Source organism: Sceloporus occidentalis, unplaced genomic scaffold (genome assembly GCF_023333645.1).
Source record: "Sceloporus occidentalis isolate IW3139 unplaced genomic scaffold, rSceOcc1.0.p SCAF_21, whole genome shotgun sequence".
Lineage (NCBI taxonomy): Eukaryota > Metazoa > Chordata > Lepidosauria > Squamata > Phrynosomatidae > Sceloporus > Sceloporus occidentalis.
Genome location: NW_028317001.1, coordinates 8,605,524 through 8,627,789, shown reverse-complemented (window position 1 = coordinate 8,627,789; position 22,266 = coordinate 8,605,524).

Below are 22,266 nucleotides of genomic sequence, written 5' to 3'. Positions count from 1 at the left end.
GGCGCTGGCGCTTCCGGAACGGAGAAGCCGGTGCTGAGGACATGCCGTGTTTCTTCGCCGCCGCCTTCATCCTAAACTTGCGGTTTAGGCGGTCGTCGGTCTCGGCGTGGAAGAGGCCGGTTCCGTCGATCGGCATGTCCTCGATGGCAGCTCTGACCGTCGGGTTGAGGTCGGAGGCCCTCAGCCAAGTGTGGCGCCGCAGCGCCATGGAAGCTGACATGGCCCTCCCGGAGCAGTCCACCAGATTCCTGGAAGTGGTGATTAGCCAGCTTCCGATGGAGTGTGCCTCGTCCCTGATCTCCACCAGCTGCCTCTGGATGTCGTCTGGGACGTCCGGGACGAGGGGGGAAATCCGTTCCATGAGGGTCTGGATGTAGGCCCCCATGCACGCGGTGTAGTTGGCGGCCTTGACCCCAAGCGCCGACGCCGAGTACGCCTTCTTGGCCAGTCCGTCTACCTTCTTCGCCTCCCGGTCGACAGGAGAGGTGGCCTGCTTCGGGACGAAGCTGTGCTGGGCTCCCTCGACGATGGCAGAGTTCAGCCGAGGGTGTTCGGTCAACCAAGGACAACTCGCCGGGGCAACCCTATAAAGCGACTCAACCTTGCGGGAGGGTGCCGATAGGGCGGCCGGAGAGTCCCAGGACCTCTTCACGATGGTCTGAAGAGAGGGAAGGAGAGGTAGGCACGGCGGAGTGGGGACTCGTCCATGCACCCGACGCTCAACCGGGTCCTCGGCGTCGTCCACTGAGGATGCGAGCTCGATGTCGAGGGCCCTCGCCATCTTGACCACGTGTTCCGTGAAGGACCTGACATCGTCCGACGGGGAAGACGGCTCCGGGTTGTGCATCCTCTGAGGGGAGGCCGAGCCTGAGAGGACATCCTCGTCCGAGGGTGCCTCCGAGGGTAGCAGCGGCTCGTCTTCGGAGTCCAGGTCGGAAGAGAGAGGATCCGTCACTCTGACCTGGGATCTCGGACGGGCTGGAGCAAAGTCGACAGAAGATCGGGAGCGTCTACGGGGTGGAGATATCGACCTCTCACGTCTACGGGGTGGAGACGGCGACCTCTCGTAGACCGACACGGTCGGTACCGATGTGGACGGGTTAGACCGGTCTGCGGGAGGGGGGTTCAATTTGGTGAACTCCCTCAAGGCTCTGTCCTCTGGGACCGACATGTAGTAGCGGCGCGACTGCATGTCGTAGAAGAGGTCCGGGAAGTCTTGTCCGCGAGGCAAGTCGTCCTCATCTTCAGTTGCCGGGTGGGAGGGCGACCGATGCTCCGGGGAGCGAGGAGGCGCGGTGTCATCCGTCCCGTGGATGAAATCCACGGTCGGAGGAGGCAAAGGTGTGACCGGTACCGGGGTCTCTTGGTCCAGCGGCGTCGGTCCCTGGTCGCGGGGAGCTGATGGAGCGGAGGCGCGAGCCTGTTTGGAGGGGGAGCGCTTCTTCTCCTTTGGTGCCGGTAGGTCGGTGGTGGTCCGATCCTTGGAGGACTTTGCCTTTTTAGGGGCAGGATCGCGACCAGCCTCGTCGTGGCGCCTCTTCTTCCCATGCTTGGGAGGCTCGTCCGATGGGAAGAACGGGTTGTCCGGGAGGTCCAGGATGACAGCAGCCGCTGTCGACGACGAAGGCCTCAGTGACCTCGTCCCTTGCACCGGCTCGGTCCGCTCCTTAGATGCCGCATGGCGCGATGCCTTGGACGCCTTGGAGGATGAAGGCGAGGCCAGATGGACCTTCGGCTCGGTAGCCTCCTTCGAACGGGAGCCCTCCGATCCCTTCTTCGGTTTGGAGGCCCGTTCGGTACCCTCAGTCCCCGATGACTTATGGGGGCGCTTGGAGGGTCTGTCGGTGGCGCTGGGCGGTTTGGAGCCACGGGCCACATCGGAGGTGGTGGAAGGGGTCCCGGCCGGGACACACACCACGCTGGGGACGGCAACTCTCCCGGATCCCACGCTGGAGACACTTGCCCGAGACGATGAAGCGGGGGGCGCCAGAGGCGGGACAGAAGAGGACCGCGAACCTCCCTCCTGCACTTTCCCCAGGGCGATCGTCGACGTGAGCCGGGACTCACGGTTCTTACGAGCCTGAGTGGAGAGGGATCCGCAGAGCGTGCAGGCCTTGGGATCATGGTTCGGTCCAAGGCACAACAGGCAGGAGGAGTGCGGGTCCTGAATGGGCACCTTGCCCTTGCAAATGTCGCACTTCTTGAAAGGCGCCGGCATCTCCAAAATCGTCAAGCCGAAGGGAAATCCGAAAACGAAGTCAGCAGTCCGAAGGTCCGAAGTTACCAGGGGCGGGAGACAAAGAATGGTCAAGATACAGTCCGAGGTCAAAAACGAAAGTGATTCCAAGCAAGCGAAGCAAGCGAAAGTTCCCTGAAGCAGCTAGCGCGGCGGAGAAAAGGAACTGGGGAAAAGAGCGGGAAGGCAGGGGCCTTATAACGGGTGGGCGGAGTTACCGCCAAAAAGTTTCAATATGTTGCAGAGTTAACTCTGCCCAGTGATTCCAGAAGGTTCCGAGCAGCACTGCGCAGGCGCAGTAAAACCCATTTGTATGATTCGCAGAGACCACGAAGAAGAAATATAGCTCTCTGTATCCTGTATGTTTGTGTGTTTCTGTGTGTGTTTGCCTCTGTTGTTCTTACGGCTGGGAATGGAGCTGAGGACTGAGGAGAGAAGAAAGGGTCAGTGTTGTGCAAATTCAGAACTTCTGTGCATCAAAGAGTCCAGTGTGTTGAAATAGCAAAGAACTTTATTGAGAACACATAGAAATTCAGTGTTTAAGCCAGAACTGCCCACTCCAATCCAAACAATACATTAAAACCCCAAAACCTAAAACTCCACCCTCTTCCAAACCTAGCCCCCACCTCCAATTCACACAGTCTATGCCCCACAGGTAACAAGGCCCCCTTTGCCATTCCCAGAAACTAACCCTTTCTGTCAATACCTGCCCCCAACTTTCTTCAGCCAACACCCCACACATTGCAAAAGCTATCATTCCCATAACTATTCTAGACATCTATAACAAATCCCAGCCCCCGAACTACCGAACCTATACTACGACCCACAATCTCCAGCCAAATTTACAACCCAAAGTAATTATCTATACTATTAGCTATTAAAACCTTAAAATAACAAAATACAACTTTAAAACACAAACAGACATATCGACACACAAAGCTTACAAACAAAACCACAAGGGCCTTTTCTTAGCACCACTGGATTGAAAATATATTTTTTGTATTCATTATTGAGAAAAATAATGTTAATTCACTACTGGGATTTGTGTGGCTTCTCTCCTGTGTGGACTCTCTGATGCTTGACAAGGACTGACTTGTAGGCAAATTTTCCCCCACAATGCTGACATTTATGTGACTTCTTTCCTGTGTGGACTCTCCCATGACTGACAAGTTCTTCTGTAAACAAGGACAATGACAGACAAGACAATCTCAACATTAAGAGAAGAAGATGTTACCCCACGATTTAGCCCCACGTTCACCCCTCCCTATTTCAGATTAGATTAATAAAGTTGGTGTGAGTGACTCTGTTCTGGATGCCCCCAAATCTATATAATGATTGTATCCTTACTCATAGGAGCTAGCAAAGAAGAGACTGAGGGAACTTTGATGAGGGAATCAGTGGAAGCAGAGAGTCAAAGGACTGCTGAAAAACATATTCCATTAAACATGGTTTGCAGTAAACTCCTGCGGCTGTGAGAGGGTCTCTCTGGTCCTTTTTCCAGGCAAAGCATTTTTCGAGGCAAAGCATTCTCTGAAGATGCCAGCCACAGATGCTGGCGAAACGTCAGAAAGAAACTCTGCCAGAACATGGCCACATAGCCCAGAAAACCCACAAAAAACTGTGTATGCCAGCCATGAAAGCCTTCGACTTTACATATCATAAAAACATCACAAAGTATAAACATTCCAATTACAGTAATCACAGGACGGTTATGCTGTTATGACTGGAAGTAAACATATATGCAATTATAATTATATATACACACTGATGTTGAACAGAACGTGGGCGGTGTATACATGTGCAGGTGCGTCCATGTGCATGCTTATGTACCCGCATATTTCTCCATGCGTTTGCTTAAGTTTAAATTCTACGCAAGTAGAAGAGTATATATAAATGTGTGTGTGTGTGTATACGTGTGTGTGTGTGTGTGTGTATAATCCAACATATATGTGTACATGTGCTTGCATCTCTCTCTCTCTCTCTCTGTGCGTATATATATATATGTGTGTGTGTGTGTGTATAATCCAACATATATGTGTACATGTGCTTGCATCTCTCTCTCTCTCTGTGCGTATATATATATATATATATGTGTGTGTGTGTGTGTGTGTGTGTGTGTTTAAATACGTGCGCATACACATGCACACGTTCAGACAGGTATCTATGGATATGTATAGGTGTATCTATGGATGTTGTATGCAAGATCTATAGACTTGAAACATTATATGGGCATGGACAGGGGGAGCGTGTCCCTGTTAGTGCTCTTGGACATCTCAGCGGCCTTCGATACCATCGACCATGGTATCCTTCTGGGACGCCTGAGGGAGTTGGGAATTGGGGGCACTGCTTTGCAGTGGTTCCGTTCCTACCTCTCGGGTAGGTCCCAGATGGTGGAGCTGGGGGACTGTCGCTCCGATAGGAGGGCCCTGGCATCTGGTGTCCCTCAGGGAGCGATTCTGTCCCCTATGCTATGCAACATTTACATGAAGCCGCTGGGAGAGATCATCCGGAGACATGGGGCGCGGTGTTATCAGTACGCTGATGACACCCAGATAATTTTCTCTATGTCTCCGACTGATGCAGTAACTAAGGATGGCATCTCTCCTCTAGATGCCTGCTTGGCGTTGGTAATGGGCCGGATGAGGGAGAACAAACTCAGTGTGAATCCAGGGAAAACAGAAGTACTGGTGATAAATTCCCCGGTTTCTGGTGGTGAGATCTGTCACCCGGCCCTGAACGGGGTCACACTCCCCCTGAAGGACTCGGTGCGCAGCTTGGGAGTACTCCTTGATTCGTCGCTCCAGCTGACTTCTCAGGTGGATGCGACAGTCAGGAGTGCCTGTTATCAGCTACGGCTGATACGCCAGCTGCGTCCCTACCTGGACTGAAAGGACCTAGAATCTGTTGTACATGCTTTGGTAACCTCTCGATTGGATTTCTGCAATGTGCTCTACATGGGACAACCCTTGTACCAAACTCGGAAGCTGCAATTGGTGCAGAACATGGCAGCCAGTTTGGTTGCTGGTAGCTCCAGGTCGGACCATATAACACCTATTTTAAAAGACCTTCACTGGCTGCCTATTCGCTTCCGAGCTCAATACAAGGTGTTGGTTTTGACCTATAAAGCCCTAAATGGCTTGGGCCCAGGGTACTTGGAGGACCGCCTCTCCCCACATAATCCACCCCGCACACTCAGAACATCTGGGACTAAATTGTTGGAGGTCCCTAGGTCTAATCTTACTCGGACCTCACAGAGGGCTTTTACTACTGCTGCCCCTTTACTTTGGAATAAGCTCCCTGCAGAGCTTCGCTCCGCCGCCTCAATAGATGTTTTTAAAAAACAGCTGAAAACATATCTATTCCGGCTGGCCTTCCCACCTTAATTTGTTTGTCTATTCTTCCTGCCCCTTCTTTCCCTTCTGACCCTGGATCGATGGAACTTTTTTGCATTTTTCTTCTGCCCCTGATATGTGTATTTTCCTATTTTACTGTTTCCTGTTCCTGTTTTTTGTAGTAATGGTTTTAACTGTTATATTGAATTTTTAATCTTGTACTGTAATGTTTTTATAAATTTTGTAAGCCGCCCTGATCATTTCCATGGAAGGGCGGGGTAGAAATAAAATTATATATATATATATATATATATATATATATATATATATATAGGTTCATAAAGGTATAAGTCTGAGAGGTCTTAGATAGAGATGCCTCCACATATATACATATATGAATATGCACAAACACACATGCACACATCCATCTGTTGTTGTCCATTGTTCTGGTCCGTTGTTCCAGGTGATGCTGGAGAAGACGCCCTGCCTCCAACGGAACCAGAGGCTGCAGGCGATGAGGAGAGGGACTCCTTGCCCAATGCATCGCTCACCTGGAGGGCCAGCACCAGGAAGGTCACAAAGGCCCCATTCCCACTCCCTCATTTGCCCTGGATAGAACTGGGCAGATCCGGGTGCCCCATAACGAATCTCCCCGGAAACAAGTTCCTACTACCCTTTACCTCAATCAGGGTAATCTACCCCCTGAACTTGACCCAATCATGACCGGGGCTGAGTTCATATTTGTCGGCAACAGGGAAGAGCCGGTTGTTTTCAAAAGGAAAGGGTCCATAGTCCGCTTTCAGAAAAAACGCACTAAGGGGGATTTGCCCTGGATCTCTTGTGCAAGCCCCTGACAGAGTTGTGTTAAAATTGGTGTGAGTGTGAACTTCCAACTTTTAAACCGGTTTGGGAACCAGGGTAAAATGTAGTCTGAATGGCCTTATATTTAAGGGTGAAGGAAGCAAGAAACAACAAGCAAAGTCTAAACACTTCCTTTTACCATTGCAGCGTTGGAGCGTGTCGCCACCCTTGAACTGTCAATCACTCAACTGCAGCAAGGCCAGGAGCAGCAAAGAATGTGGCTAAACAACTCCGTGTGTGGCGTTTCCAACAACAATGATGTGGGCCTTCCTTTTCTTATTTTCAAATTTCTTATTACACTGGGATATTACCATGATAGTATTTAAATTACCAAATATCGACCAAATATTAACTATTAATTTAACGGGATTTTATTACCCTTTTCTTCAAATGTTTTAAGACAACTCCATTCCATTTCTAAATCTTCTTTTGATTTCCCTCTTAGTAAAGCAGATACTACATCCATGTTTCTAGCTTCATATTTCTTAATCAACCAATCTTCGATAAAAGGATTAATTGTAGATTTCCAAACTTGAGCAAATAAGATCCTTGCACATGAGACCATATATAAAACAATTCTATTGTATTTTACTGACTTTATGTTGTGTGTCATGTTTAGTAAAAATAAATTTGGTTCAAAGGGAATATTTATATCCAGAACGTTTTGGATGCTTCCATGAATCCTTTGCCAGAATCCTTTAGCTTTAATGCATGTCCACTTCATATGAAAGAAGCTTCCTTCGGGTTCCCCACATTTCCAGCACTTAGTATTGCCAGTTTTGTATATCTGGTGGGTTTTTGGGGGGTTAGATACCACTTGAATAACATTTTGATGTAATTTTCTTTATAGTTTTGGCACAGAGTGAATTCATTTGTTCCTTTCCATGATTTTCCCCATTTCTCTACAGTTATAGTTTTATTTATATCACATGCCCATCTTACCATGCTGTGTTTAATAATTTCATCTTCTAGATCTCTTTCTTTGAATAGTTTATAATATTTGGATATGTGTTTACCTTTTTTGTCCATCATAATTTTATCTATTTCATTGTTATCCATCGTTAACTAAAGAGCTTTATTATCTGCCTTAAAACGATTGTTTAATTTGTTGTATAAAAACCAAGCCTTCATGTTTCCTTTTTCATTAAGTTCTTCCATAGATTTCGTATTGTATTTTCCTTCTGGTGTTTTATTTATTAAATCTCCGTATCTTAGCCATGGAGTATCTTTGTTCTATTGAAATAGGCTTCTTGCAATGACACCCAAAATTGATGTCTCATTTTATACCATACTTTAAGCAATGATCTTCTTATAACATAATGGTTAAAAGTATTATTATCTTTTGGTTTTCTATACCACATATATGCATGGATACCAAGATTCAGGTTAGCTTTTTCTATATTCAGTAAAGTCTTGTTTTCTAATTTGAATCATTCTTCTAACCATTTGAGACAAGCTGCATAATAATAATACAGCTTAAAGTTTGGTAAGTTACATTCCCCCCTTGAAGCAAAGATCATTTACTAAGGCAACCATAACAGTTTCGACTCCGTATCCCATCCTGAAGGCAGTTTGAAATGGGTCCAGATAATCTGTCTCATCCAAGACCGCTTGGAGATGAAGAGCAACTATCCTCAAAATTATGTTGGTTAGAAATAGAAGACAGGAGACCGGTCTGTAATTGTTCATGTCCAAGGGATCTAGGGAGGGCTTTTCCATAAACGGCCGTAACACTGCTTCTTTTAAGCATGATGGAAAATAGCCCTAAGTAAGAGATGTATCTATGATATATTTCAGGTGATATAAAAAGGGCAAGGGTTGGGAGGGCAAGTTCTCCTCTTCACACTTAAAAGGAGCTTGTCCACTTCCTCAGTACTTAGATTCAAACTGATACAGTATGATCTTACTCATGGACACCTCACTTATAGCCTCCGCAATAATGCTGATGTCCAAGTTGGCTCTTATCTGAGAGATATTATCTGTGAAATAGTCATTTAAAGTATCATAGTGAGCTGTGGAAGGCTCTAAGAATGGGTTCCGGGGGGAAGGTGCCTGAAACAGGTCCCAAATCCCCCCCCCCGCTCCGACTTCAGCAGTCCCTTTATGCTTCTCTTCCCTTGGCACTTTCATTCCTTTCAGATGCCCCAAAGACCCCTTCTCAGCATGCGCAGGGATTGTAAGGCCTTTGCTGCTGCTGCTGCTGTTTATTCCATTGTCGGCCTTTGGAAGAAGGGAAGGACTACAGCCTTTTTTCCTTCCTTCCGAAATGGAGCCCAAGCTGCAGAGCTGGACTCAGGAGGGAAAGGCTGGGAAGGCTCTGCTTTGTACATATAGCTCTGTCTCTATGACTATATATGTGTGTTTGCCTCTGTTTTTATGTCTGGGAATGGAGCTGAGGGCTGAGGAGAGAAGAAAGGGTACATTTTGTGCAAATGCAGAATTTCTGTACACCAATGAGGCCAGTGTGTTGAAACAACAAAAACTTTATTTCAAACACATAATCAGAAATTCAGTGTTTAAGTCAGAGCTGCCTTCCCCAAACCAAACATTAAAACCACAAAACCTAAAACATCACACTTGTCCACACCTGCCCCCTCCCTCCAATTCCCACAGTCTATGTCCCACAGATAACAAGGCCCCCTTTGCTATTCCCACAAACTAGCCCTTTCTGTTAACACCTGCCCCCAACTTTCTTCAGCCAACATCGAACAAATTCCAAATGCAATCATTCCCATAACTATTCTAACCAGCTGCAGCCAATCCCACCCCTCTGTTTAACTAACCTATTCCACCACCATGATCCCCAATCAAATTTATAAACGAAAGCAATAATCTATAATAAAGGCAATTAAAACCTCAAAATAACAAAATATAATTGAAAAACATAAACAGGCATATGGACACACAAACCTAACACAGGAAATCACAAGGGCTTTTTCTTATCACCACAAGATTTAAAATGTATTCTTTGTTTTGCTTCTTGATAAATATAATGTTAGTTCATTTCTGGAATTTGTGTGGCTTCTCTCCTGTGTGGACTCTCTGATGAGCCAATAGGTATGGCTTTGAAGAAAAACATTTCCCACAACACTGGCATTTGTAAGGCTTCTCTCCTGTGTGGACTGTCTGATGTGACAATAGGTGTGACTTGGAAGAAAAACATTTCCCACAACGCTGGCATTTGTATGGCTTCTCTCCTGTGTGGATTCTCTGATGTGCCAATAGGTTTGACTTTGAAGAAAAACATTTCCCACAACGCTGGCATTTGTATGGCTTCTCTCCTGTGTGGATTCTCTGATGTGCCAATAGGTTTGACTTTGAAGAAAAACATTTCCCACAATGCTGGCATTTGTTTGGGTTTTCTCCTGTGTGGACTCTCTGATGTGCCAATAGGTATGACTTGGAAGAAAAACATTTCCCACAATCCTGGCATTTGTATGGCTTCTCTCCTGTGTGGACTCTCTGATGTGCCAATAGGTTTGACTTTGAAGAAGAACATTTCCCACAATGCTGGCATTTGTATGGCTTCTCTCCTGTGTGGACTCTCTGATGTGCCAATAGGTATGACTTTGAAGAAAAACATTTCCCACAATGCTGGCATTTGTATGGCTTCTCTCCTGTGTGGACTCTCTGATGTTTCACTAGGTTTGACTTTAAAGAAATACATTTCCCACAATGCTGGCATTTGTATGGCTTCTCTCCTGTGTGTACTCTTCGATGCATGACAAGGACTGACATGTAGGCAAAACATTTCCCACAATGCTGGCATTTGTATGGCTTCTCTCCTGTGTGGACTCTCTGATGTCTCACTAGGTCTGACTTTGAAGAAAAACATTTCCCACAATGCTGGCATTTATGTGGCTTCTCTCCTGTGTGGACTCTCTCGTGAGTGACAAATTCTTCTGTAAAGGAGGACAATGACAGACAAGACTGAATCTCAGTGTTAAGAGAGGAAAGGGTTACCCCAAGATTTAGCCCCACGTTCATCCCTCCCTATTTGAGATTAAATTAATAATGTTGGTGTGAGTGAACTGAGCATGACCCTGTTCTGGATGCCCCAAATCCATATAATGACTGTATCCTTACTCAGAGCTACCAAAGAAGAAATTGAAGGGGAACTGTCATGAGGAAATCAGTAGAAGCAGATAGTCAGGCATTTGAAAAATATTCCAATATATATATGTAAAAATACTTTGATTGAAAAGTGGCATCATTTCCTGTGAGATTGCCATAGAGTCTTGAGTCAGAGCACATGGCATGATCCAAGCTAACTGCAGAGGATGCTTCATGCTGTGTGGCACCAGGAGATGACTCACAAACAATATAGTATACAGCTCACATGTGGATTGATGTGGGTCGGAGTTGTGTGTACAAGAGATTGTGAAGTTGATGGAAGTCAGAGAGGAGAGCTGGTACATATTTGTTTTCTATTGCAACTCAAGCTAAAGAACCTCCAAGGACATGGAGGAAATCATCTGTGTCTGTGAGTTATTTTTAAGTGTGGAAAGTGGTTAATGCATTGCCAATGCCTATATCTGGAGATTTGCTACTGTACTCTGCTATGTTATTATTGAACTCTGTGTGGGCAGGAAGGAAAGCCAGAATCAATTGGACAATATTAACGGACAGCAAAGAAAGAGGAGGATTAGGGATGCCAAATTTGAAATTTTATTTTTATGCATGTTGCTTGGAATGGATAACAAAATGGGTGGAATTAAAGGATGAGCAATTATTAGATTTAGAGGGATTTAATCTAAGATACGGGTGGCACGCCTACATGTGGTGGAATAAAGTTGAATTAAACAAGGAATTCAAAGAGCATATTGTAAGGAAAGCACTATATAAAGTATGGATAAAATATAAGGAAAAATATTATACAAAGTTACCAGAGTGGGCTTCTCCTCATGAAGCAGTATTAAAGAAGGGCAGAATTGAGGGAAGAGATTGGCTAAAATATAAAGATTATGTAAAGATAATAGAGGGGGAAATTACAATGAAATCTAGGGAAGAAATGCTAAAAGAGGGAATTAAAATAGATTGGTATTTATATTACCAATTAACGGAAAAATATAAAGCAGACAGAAAAAATGTTGGTATAACGTTAAAGAAACAGAATTGGATGTAATATGGATGGATAAGGATAAGAAAAAAATAACAAATTTCTATAATCTAATTTTGAGGCTTGAATTGGAACAAGAACAAATTAAGCATTGTATGATTGTATGGGCACAGAACATAGGGAAGAACATACAGTACGAGGCGTGGAAAAGAGCTTGGGGACAGGACTTAAAATTTACATTGTGTATGGATCTAAAAGAAAATTTCTACAAAATGATGTACAGATGGTATATGACACCGAATAGATTAGCGAAAATATATAAAAAAGATAGAGGAAAATGTTGGAAATGTGAACGAATTACGGGAAGGTTTTTCCACATGTGGTGGAGTTGTCCTCTGATAAAAAAATCCTGGAGAGAAGTACACAAGAAAATTGAAATAATTATACAATTGGAATTCCCTCTGGTCCTGGAGCTCTGTCTTTTAAACATAGTAGAAAACAAGGATTTAAGACCAAAATTGAAACCATTATTATATTTAATCACCGCTGCCAGAATAACAATTGCCAAAGTCTGGAGAAATAAGGAAGTGCCGAAAGTGGAGCATTGGTTAGGAAAGTGTTTAGAAATCATAGAAATGGATACGATAACTTTGAAATTAAAAGATGAAACGCGAGAAGAAGATAATTTAATTTGGTTGAGAATAAGAGAATTGTTTCAAAAGGGAAAGGTTAAATAAGGTAATAAGGAGTGAAGGGAAATCATGTTAGATAGGTGATACCATTGCTGTGTAGAATTATTGATATAGAGTCAATTATTGTATAAACTTAGGATTTAAGCAAAATAGAATGAAAGACGATGAGATAAGGAAGTAAGGATGATAGATTTTCGAGAAATAGAGATTTTATAGCTAATAAATAAGCAGTAAGTGAAATAGAAAGTGAGGGGGTGGGGTGGGGGACGGGAGGGTTAAGAAATATTGGAATAAGAATTTGGAAATGTTTTGGTACTGCCCTTTTTATGTTGTAAATAATTTCAATAAAGATTAAAAAAAATTATTGAACTCTGAGAGTGTCGCCTTCAGACTGTGCTATACATTGGCTTTGAATGGGACCAGAATTCAGAGCCAAGAAGGACCTAAGAGCCGGTGTGATAATCCTTTTTGGCTGAAGTATTTCCACCAAGCACCCATTTCATTTAATTCAGTTTCAGACAATTCTTTCCCCACCCAGGAAACATCCTAAAGCAATTTAAACCTTTTCGAATGCTCGGTTTCTGCCTCCAAGCAACAATTTCAGTATAAATATCATCCCCAACTGGCTGTTCTTCAGCATCAGTCCATTTGCAGACTTACACTCCGTTGGTTTACATTGCTAAACACCTCACTACACTCACCAGCCTCATTTGCTATAGCAGTTACTGACTTCTCGCCCCATTCTGGACCCTCAGCAATTGGAATCAAGATCCATCTAGGTAACGTATTACCATTAGCAAAGCCTTACACAATTACCACTCCCACCTTTGTTACCTAGTTCTTGCATGTGGTGCGTGAACACCTATATGTGTATATCTGTTTGTGCGTGCATGTATTTTGCTTTCCCCCTAAATAAAACACAAAAGCCTATTTGAAACGCCTCTGGAGTTCTGTGTGCTTCTGGGCCTGGTATAGTTGGGATGAATCCCGAGGTCACTGTTGCCTCAATCTCTCCTTTGAGCTAAGTATGAAATTCCCCTAAAAGCATAGCACTTGTGTGTGTCCTCCCCAGACTCCAGCATTTCGAGTGACAAAGGGCCTCTGGAATCAACCACGGAGCTAAGAAAGCTCAGGTTGGAAAAGAAACATGAGAGAAAAAAGAATTTTTGTGTCACCCTTTCTTCTCTTCGTAGACATTGCTCATAATTGCTAAATGGAACCCTTAATATGTATGAAAACAAGGGCCTGATTTCAAGTTCATTTCTTAAGTTCACTGCTCTACATGGGGCTACCTTTGTACCAAGTTCGGAAGCTTTAGTTAGTTGAAAACGTGGCAGCCAGATTGGTCACCAGAACATCTAGGTCAGACCATATAACACCAGTATCCCTACATTGGCTGCCAATTAGCTTCCGGCGCAATACCAAGCGTTGCTTATTACCTTTAAAGCCCTACATGGCTTGGGCCTGAGCTACTTGAGGGAACGCCTCTCCCTACACCATCCGCCCCTCACTCTCAGAACATCTGGGAAGAATCTATTAGATTACCCAAAGGTCAGGCTAAGAACAACTTCTCACAGAGCATACACAGCCATGGCCCCAAGTTATGGAGCAACTTGCCGGAGGAGATCCGTCTTAACACCACCTTGGATGCTTTCAAGAAAGACTGATCCCTTCCGGCAGACTTACCCAACCGACCTCTTGTAAAGAACTTAAGGAAAAATTCCACTTCTGATCACAACTGTGCATTTTAAATGATGTTTTTATTTGTCCCAAATTCAGTTTTAACCGTTTTGTTGTTTTACTGTGTGTCAATTAGATGCTATTGTTGTTTTGTGGCTATTTTATGAACAGACCTTACTGTCAGGAAGTTCCTTCTAATGTTGAAGTGGAATCTCTTTTACTGCAGTTTGCATCCATTGTTCTGTGTTCTAGTCTCTGGAGCAGCAGAAAACAAGCTTGACATTCCTTCAAATATTTAAACAGGGCTAACCTTCTCTTCTCCAGTCTAAACATCCCTAGTTACCTAAGTCGTTCCTCATAGTTTCAAATCCTGCACCATTTTAGTCGCCCTCCTTTGGACATGCTCCAGTTTCTCCACATCCTTTTTGAATTGTGGTGCCCAGAACTGGACATAATATTCCAGGTGAGGCCTGACCAAAGCAGAATACCATGGCACTATTACTTCCCTTGATCCTGACACTATACTTCTATTGATGCAACCTAAAATCACATTGGCCTTGTTAGCTGCCGCATCACACTGTTGACTCATGTTCAACTTGTGGTTTACTTGGACTCCTAGATCCCTTTCACATGTAGTTTCATTCAGCCAGGTGTCCGCCATCCTATATCTGTGCATTTCATCCCCCTCTTAAGCCTGATCCCCTTCCCTTTTTCCCTCCGCTCTCCAACCTTTCCTCTTGCCCATCTGCACTGCTTCAGTATTTCCCCTTCACCATCTCTTTCCTGCCTTTCTGTTTTTCACATTCGCTCCTTCTCTCTATCACAGACACACACCCATTTATGTGATGCATAAAAGGGACACTTTGAGGCTCATTTGTTGAGAAAGGCAGGATAACCCATATACAAATTACTCATTGGGAAAGGCAAAGCAAGGGGGCTGGGACCTGGACTTGTTTTGGTGAGGATCAAGCACCAGGGAGCAGTATTAAGACATCTCTAAGACAGGGATGGGCTACTGTTGGGGATTGGGGGCGTCACATTGGCCCCCTGGGGATCTCAGGGGCAACCACACATTGTATTGCCTTAAAATAGGAATAAAGTTTTGTGCCTCAGTATCCCATTGCATCCCTTTGGGGAAGTGAAGCAGAACCTCAAAAGGCTGGAAGAGGGCCAAAAAAGGAAACATACTCAGAGATGTGCTACCATTTCAATGAGAAATGCATTACTGGCAATCTCCATGCTGTCTTCCTACAAAATCCTAGCTTTGGTGAGATATCTGGGGGCAGAACTTAGTTTCAGAATTAAAAAGTCCTTTCCTTCCACCAAAAGGTTTATTGAGAAACTCAGGCAGAAGGGTCCATTAATACATCTAAGCTGTCCCTGAAGTGTCTAAACCTTTTCCCTCTGTCGTTAACTACCTTCATACTCCTTCCTTTTCCTCCCCTTCAGCCCCTAACCAGCCCGGCTGCCAAGGTACCTATGGCCTTCTTCTTCTACCGTTCACAGGCGCCTCTCCCCCCGGGGGCATGTCTGCCACCCAGAGTTCACAGACCAGGCAGTTAATAGCCTCTACAACTGCTTCCCTTCCCCAAAGCCATTCTAGGCCCCAATATCCTTACCAACTACTTAAAACTACTAGCATTTAAACTACTAACAATTCCCCCCTAAACCCCAATACCATTCTGGATGAACCACAGAACCTGCTTCTGACAATTGGCAGTTTATAATACAGTATTTGGAATCCTTATAAAGTGGAGAGCAATAGTGCCTCACTAAACTACAAATTCAAATATTCTACAGGATGTTGCTATCACAATTAAACTACGCTTCAAAGGGATCTAGGACTCCTAGTAGACCACTAGTTGAACTTGGACCAACAGTGTGATGCGGTAACTAAAAAGGCCAATGTGATTCTAGGCTGCATCAATACAAGGATAGTTTCTAGATCAAGGGAAGTAATAGTGCTGCTCTATTCTGCTTTGGTCAGGCCTTACTTGGAATAATCCTGTGTCCAGTTCTGGCCTCCGAAATTCAAAAAGGATGTTGACAGGTTGGAACATGCCCAGAGGAGGGCAACCAAAATGGTGAAGGATCTGGAAACCATCAAGCCCTATAAGGAGCGGCTTAGAGAGCTGGGTATGTTTACCCTGGTGAAAAGAAAATTAACAGCGGATATGATATCCATGTTTAAATATTGGAAAGGGTCTATTGAGGATGGAGCAAGCTTGCTTTTTGCTGCTACAGAGAAAAAGAGACACCACAATGGATGCAAACGACAGAGAAAGAGGTTCCACCTGACCATTAGGAGGAACTTTGGGACAGTAAGAGCTCTTCGACAGTGGAATATACTCCCTTAGAGTTTGGTGGAGTTCTCTTCTTTGGAGGTCTTGAACCACAGGCTGGATGATGCTTGGAATGTGTATTCCTGCATGGCAGAAGAGGGTTGAACCTGATGGCCCTTGTGGTCTATTCCAACTCTATGATTCTATAATGCTAGTGGATTCCGGTTCCTTACCCACAGAAGCCACGTTCTCATAATTCTCCATCATTATATGATTGTATATCAGTCTCTGCTTCTTTGTTAACAGTTTCCATTCATCCTCGGTGAAATATACTGCCACATCCGCAAAGGTCACCTGCAACAGAAAATAGCCCTCATCCACAGAGTGACTAAGCAAAAGGGGAGGAAAGCACATGGTGCATCCAAATATTATTTGATCACTTTAGAATTCAGTCCAGGAAATAAACTTTAAATGCTGTCAGCAAGAAAAAAGCTACTGCCTTTGAGATCCAGTTTGTCTTGAATCTTTTCAATATAATATACAATATAATAAACAATATAATTTAGGCCATGGCTGGGATATAGAGGATGGATTAGGATACTGACTATCCCAACACATACAGTACATTTAGCCACCAAAGATTTATGGTGCATTTAGACATTTCTTGCCACATTTTGGAGGCAAATGTCATTTTTATAAAGCAGTTCTGGGGAGCACCTGGGCTTAAGGGTCACTGGGCCCACCCCCAATTTATATCCAGAGACATTCTCCCATAGCCCCCAACATTTCATTGATGGGAAAAACAAGACACATGTGGACAAGCAACCCAGAAGGCAGTGAAGATGGCCAAAGTTGTTTATGAGGAAGATCACACAAGCTAGGAAAGACACAGCAGTTTGCTTTTGCTTCAGCCTCCTGGGAAGGGCCATATCCAGTTTCCTTCTTTCCTCTCCTCTCCCCACTTTTGAGCTGAACTGAAGTGAGCTGAGAAAGGGGAAAGTGGGAGGAGGATAGACCAACTGGGACATTTTTAAAAGCCCCTGAATAAGTGGGGTGACAGAGGATTAACCAGGACTGTCTCTGCCAAACTTGGACAGTATATTATTTGCTTCCTTTCATAAATTGACCCAGAAGTGACACAGATGAAGCTAATAGGATAGTGACTCACCAAAGAGCTGTTGTACCTCGGCTTCCTATTTCTGTTGGAGCCCAACTCCCTCTGCTTGGCCTCTGTGTTGGCCATCAGGTGGGCAGGGGGTCCTGGTGAACCTGCACTTGGTCACTTCCAGAAAGAGAGGCCCAAAGCCGTGTCCAAGGAGGCCGAGATGAAGTTCCTGAGAAAAGGGACCAGGGTTAGGATTGGCTCGGTAAGAAACCCTGCATCACTCAAAGACACAGAGAACAGCATCCTGCTGGTGACATATGCAGGTGACATATGCCTCCTTTGGGCCGATGCAGAGGTGGGCATCCCCTTCCTCCCTCTGCATCAAATAAAGCCCCCTGGACCTAGCATAGATTCACTGCAGCTCCCCTACACAACAGATACTCCATGCCTTCTTAGAGTGTTGGAGGATTAGGGGATGGGGAATTGGAGAGGGCCCTGGTTATGTCCCTGTAGCTAGATGTGAAATGAGTGCATCATAAATAAATAAATCATCTGCTGAAACCTCCAGAGTTCCCCTGTGCTTTTCTCCATCATCAGCCCTTTTCCCAAGAAGGCTGCATCCGCACTATATAAATAAGGCACTTTGACACTGGTTTAACCACTCAGTGCTATGGAATCCTGGGATTTTACATTCTCTGCCAGAGAGCTCTAGTTTCACAACAAACTACAAATCCCAGGATTCCACAAAATGGAGCCAGGAGAGTTAAAGAGGTTTCAAACTGGATTATTTCTTCAGTGCAGATACAGCCTGAGTCGGTTGTAAAAGGGTAGAAGTGCCCAAGTCTTGCTTCATTCTTGGTAATATGAGTTATTCTGGTCTGTCTCCTTCCTTCTTCCCTGAAAATCTCTTAATAAGAAAACTGGGGAGACTTTTAAAACCTCCCAAAGGAGCCACTTTTGGCCTTTTTTGGGGGACAAGCCTCCTCTTAGAAGCCAAAGCCCAATGTTTGTGAAGAATAATAATAAGGCTTGTATTAAAACTCTCCTCCCCATTTCTGATCCCTTTTGAACCCCATGTTCCCCAGAAGGAGCAGAGCTGTGTAATAAGAAAACCCTCTCAGAAAAGAGACACAAAAAACACACAAAGGGACACACTTCCTTCCTTTTGGCCCAAGGAGCCTGGCCTCCTTCTGACTCTGGAGCCTCAGGAGAGAAAGAGAAGCCTCTGTTCAACTGGGGCCTCAGAGAAGGTTCTGGAACATTATTCCCCACAGTCACAAGCAAAACAAAATGGCCGCCAGAACACAAAATGGCTGCTGGAACACAAAATGGCCACCTCCACCTCAGCGCTTGGCAGTTGGAGGCCTCAGCACAGCAGTGAAGCCTACCACTTCCAGGCCTTGTCCCTCTGCTCCCTCTCTTTTCCTCTCCCTTCCTTCCTTCCTTCCCTCCTTGTCTTTGTCTCTCTCCTTCCTCCTTGTCTGCCTCTGACCCCTTCTCACTCTCTGCTCCTCATTCACCCTTCCTTGCACAGAGCTAAATAGAGAGGCAGAAGCTCCTCCCCTTCTTCAGTCTGGCCAATGAGGGCAAAGGAGTTGGAAGGCCCCTCCCCCTGCCCCACCCTCACAGGCTCCTCCTGCAGTTAATATGGAGCAAGGCAGGAGGGACTGAGGACCCTGGAGCCCCAGCCACACGGACACTGGCCAAAGCATACATCCCCAAAGCCTAAGACCCATGAAATGGCAGCCTATGCAGGGCAGGACCCTCCTCTCTCTGGCCATGTGGATGCTGGGAGATACAGTCCAGGAATACACTGCAAATCCCATTGGCAAGAGAAAAGGGGTCCCACAGGGATCTGCCCTGGGCCCAGTGCTATTCAACATCTTTATCAATGACTTGGATGACAGAAATGGGGGCATATCAAATTTGCAGATGACACCAAATTGAGAGAAGTAGCTAATACCCCAGAGGACAGGATCAAAATTCAAAATGGCCTTAATAGATTAGAAAGCTGGGCCAAAGGTAACAAAATGAAATTCAACACGGAGAAATGTAAGGTACTGCACTTAGGGTGGAAAAATGAAATGCACAGATATAGGATGGGGGACACCTGGATGAATGAAACTATGTATGAAAAGGATCTAGGAGTCCAAGTAGACCACAAGTTGAACACGAGTCAACAGTGTGATGAGGCAGCTAACAAGGCCAATGTGATTTTAGGCTGCATCAATAGAATATAGTGTCTAGATCAAGGGAAGTAATAGTGCCACTCTATTCTGCTTTGGTCAGGCCCTAATTGGAATATTGTGTCCAGTTCTGGGCACCACAGTTCAAAAAGTATGTTGAGAAACTGCAGCGTGTCCAAAGGAGGGCAACTAAAACGGTGAAGGGTCCGGAAACCATGTCCTATGAGGAACGACTTAGGGAGCTGGGGATGTTTAGCCTGGAGAAGAGAAGGTTAAGAGGTGATATGATAGCCCTGTTTAAATATTTATTTATTTATTTAAGGTATTTATACCCGCCCTTCAGCCCTAATGGCTCTCAGAGTGGCTTACAATTATTATTTTTAATTAGACGGTTCCCTGCCCTCAGGCTTACAATCTGAAATGATGCGACACAAAAGGAGAAGGGAATGGTGGTGGGGAAGGGGATGAGGTCCAGTGGTTCTTCTCTCCCTCTGCAGCCTGGATCAAGGCAGATGGACTGCTGGGACGGCTCTCTTTCTTCAGGCTAACCCTGATGGAGCTGGGCCTGCCTGTTCACTGCCTCTCAGCTGTGTATAATATTCTCCAGTTCTTCCACCAAGCGCGCCCGTGCCTGGGTTGTCCAGATCTTGTATGGTCTTCCTGACTGGCCGCATCTTCTCTTCGCACTGAAGAGGGGAACAAACAGAGAGGAGCCATGTGAAAGTGAAGGGTGGGAGGGAAGGTGGGAGGAATTGTTTAAACTTGCCTATTGCTCTGGACAGCTAAGGAAAGTGGAAAATCAGCTCATCTAAAATGTGATGCAGGAGAAGAGTTCAATGGATACTCTTTTCTGCATGTTTTCAGCATGATATGAGTGGCAGAAAACGTACAATGTCAAATGTTTCCTGGTTATATACTCTTCCTCCTCTTCTTCCTCCTGTTCCGCAATGGCTATGGGCTCACTCCCAGCTGCAACGTAGACAGGGCCCTTTGGTGGGTTCCTTGTATCTCCAACTTTGGCCTCACTGTCTTTGGCCAGTGAAAGAAGAAAATTGGGCAGATTAGTCCTAAAGTAAAATTAAGGACGTGACAAAATCAGGGATCTGGCCATTGAAAGAAAGGAGGGGAAGAAGGTGTGACATTTCCTTGTTGTGGTGCTGCTGTTGGTGGTGCTGGCATGTCTCCGGGTCATTTTTGACTAATGGAGGCCTAAAGGCAGACCTGTCTTAGGTTCTTCTGGGCAAATTTATTTAGAGGGGGTTTGCCATTGCAATCTTGTGAGGCCGACAGTGTTTGACCTGCCTAAGGTCACCCAGTGGGTTTTTTTATGTTTGATCAGGGAATTGAACCCTGATTGCTAGGGTCCTAATTTAATATTTAAACAGGCATGCTATACTTGCTATACCTTCTCTGTCTTGTCCTTGGTTTTTCCCCTCTTCTTCTCATCCTTCTTTTCTGGACTGATTGCAAGAATTTCTTTATCTTCTTTGTGCTCTTTCTTCTGCTCTGTTTTTTCAAGGCTCCTATCCTGTCCATCCTTCTAGAAAAAAGGAAGAAAGGATGGAGTAAAGGAGACAAAGGGACTTTTTGGGAGACCTAGTTTAAAACTAAAATAGCCACATCATGCTGGCTCTACCTTCTCTTTCCCCCTCTTTTGTTTCTTTCTTCTCCTTCTCATCCTCCTTTTCTGTATCTTCCTTGTTCTCCTTCTTCTCCCCCATTTTTTCAAGGCTCTTATCCTGTCCCTGCTTCTAGAAAAAAGGAAGAAAGGATGGAGGAAAGGCGACCAAGGGAATCCTTTTTATACCTTCTTTCTGCTAAAAGATGCAAATGAATATTTTTTTCAATCCCAAAACAAGCAATGAAGTAGCAAGAACAATGCCCCTTGTGAAAGAGCTGGCTGGCACATGGAGGAGACACTCCATTTAGCTGGCTGAAATGTAGTCAGCCTGCCTCTCTCGCTTTTCTCAGTATGAGGTTGCATCCTGGAATCCAACATATCATCCACGGGATGTTCTTCCAATGGCCAGCCAAAAATCTCCTGATGCATTTTACTAAACTGGTACAGGAGAGACATTGATGATGGGATCTATGGGGTTTGCTTTACCTTATCCTTTCCTTCTTCCGACGGGTTGTCCGAGTGCTGAAGAGAGACTTTAATCCCACCCTCATCCTTGCCTTTGATGGATTTGTTTTCCTTTTTACACAGGGCTTCTGCTTTTAGGAGCCCTGGTGACACAGCGGATAAATGCCTGTACTGCAGCCACTCACTCAAAATCATAAGGTTGCGAGTTCAAGACCAGCGAAAGGGCTCAAGTTCGACTCCAGCTTGCATCCTTCCGAGGAAGTTGCTAAAATGACTTCCCAGATTGTTGGGGGCAATTAGCTTACAGTTGTAAATCACTTAGACACTGTTAGTTCAGTATGAAGCGGTATATAAATGAAGCTGTTTGTTTGTTTTTCACCTTGATCAGAGGAGGGAAAGGATCCCTACTTAAGAAGGAAAATAGTAGCAGCTGGAAGCATCTCATTTATGTGAGCACTGGATCCCATCCCTGTCAAACCTCTCTTGGGCTTCAAGAGGTTTCATTAACTGCTTCCTGCAAGTTTGCAAAACTACATCTGCTACGATTTGAACTAGGCACTTAGTTATTTAAAGACCTAAATGGCTTGGAACCCCAGTACTTGAAGGAGTGCTTCCTATGGACCCATCTGCCTAAGAAATAAAGTCTTTTGGAGAGGACCTCCTCCATGTTCCTCCAGTGGGCTCTGTTTATGGTGGGAGGATGTGAGAGAGGGCCTTTTCTACTAGGGCGCCTTCAGGGGTCCAATT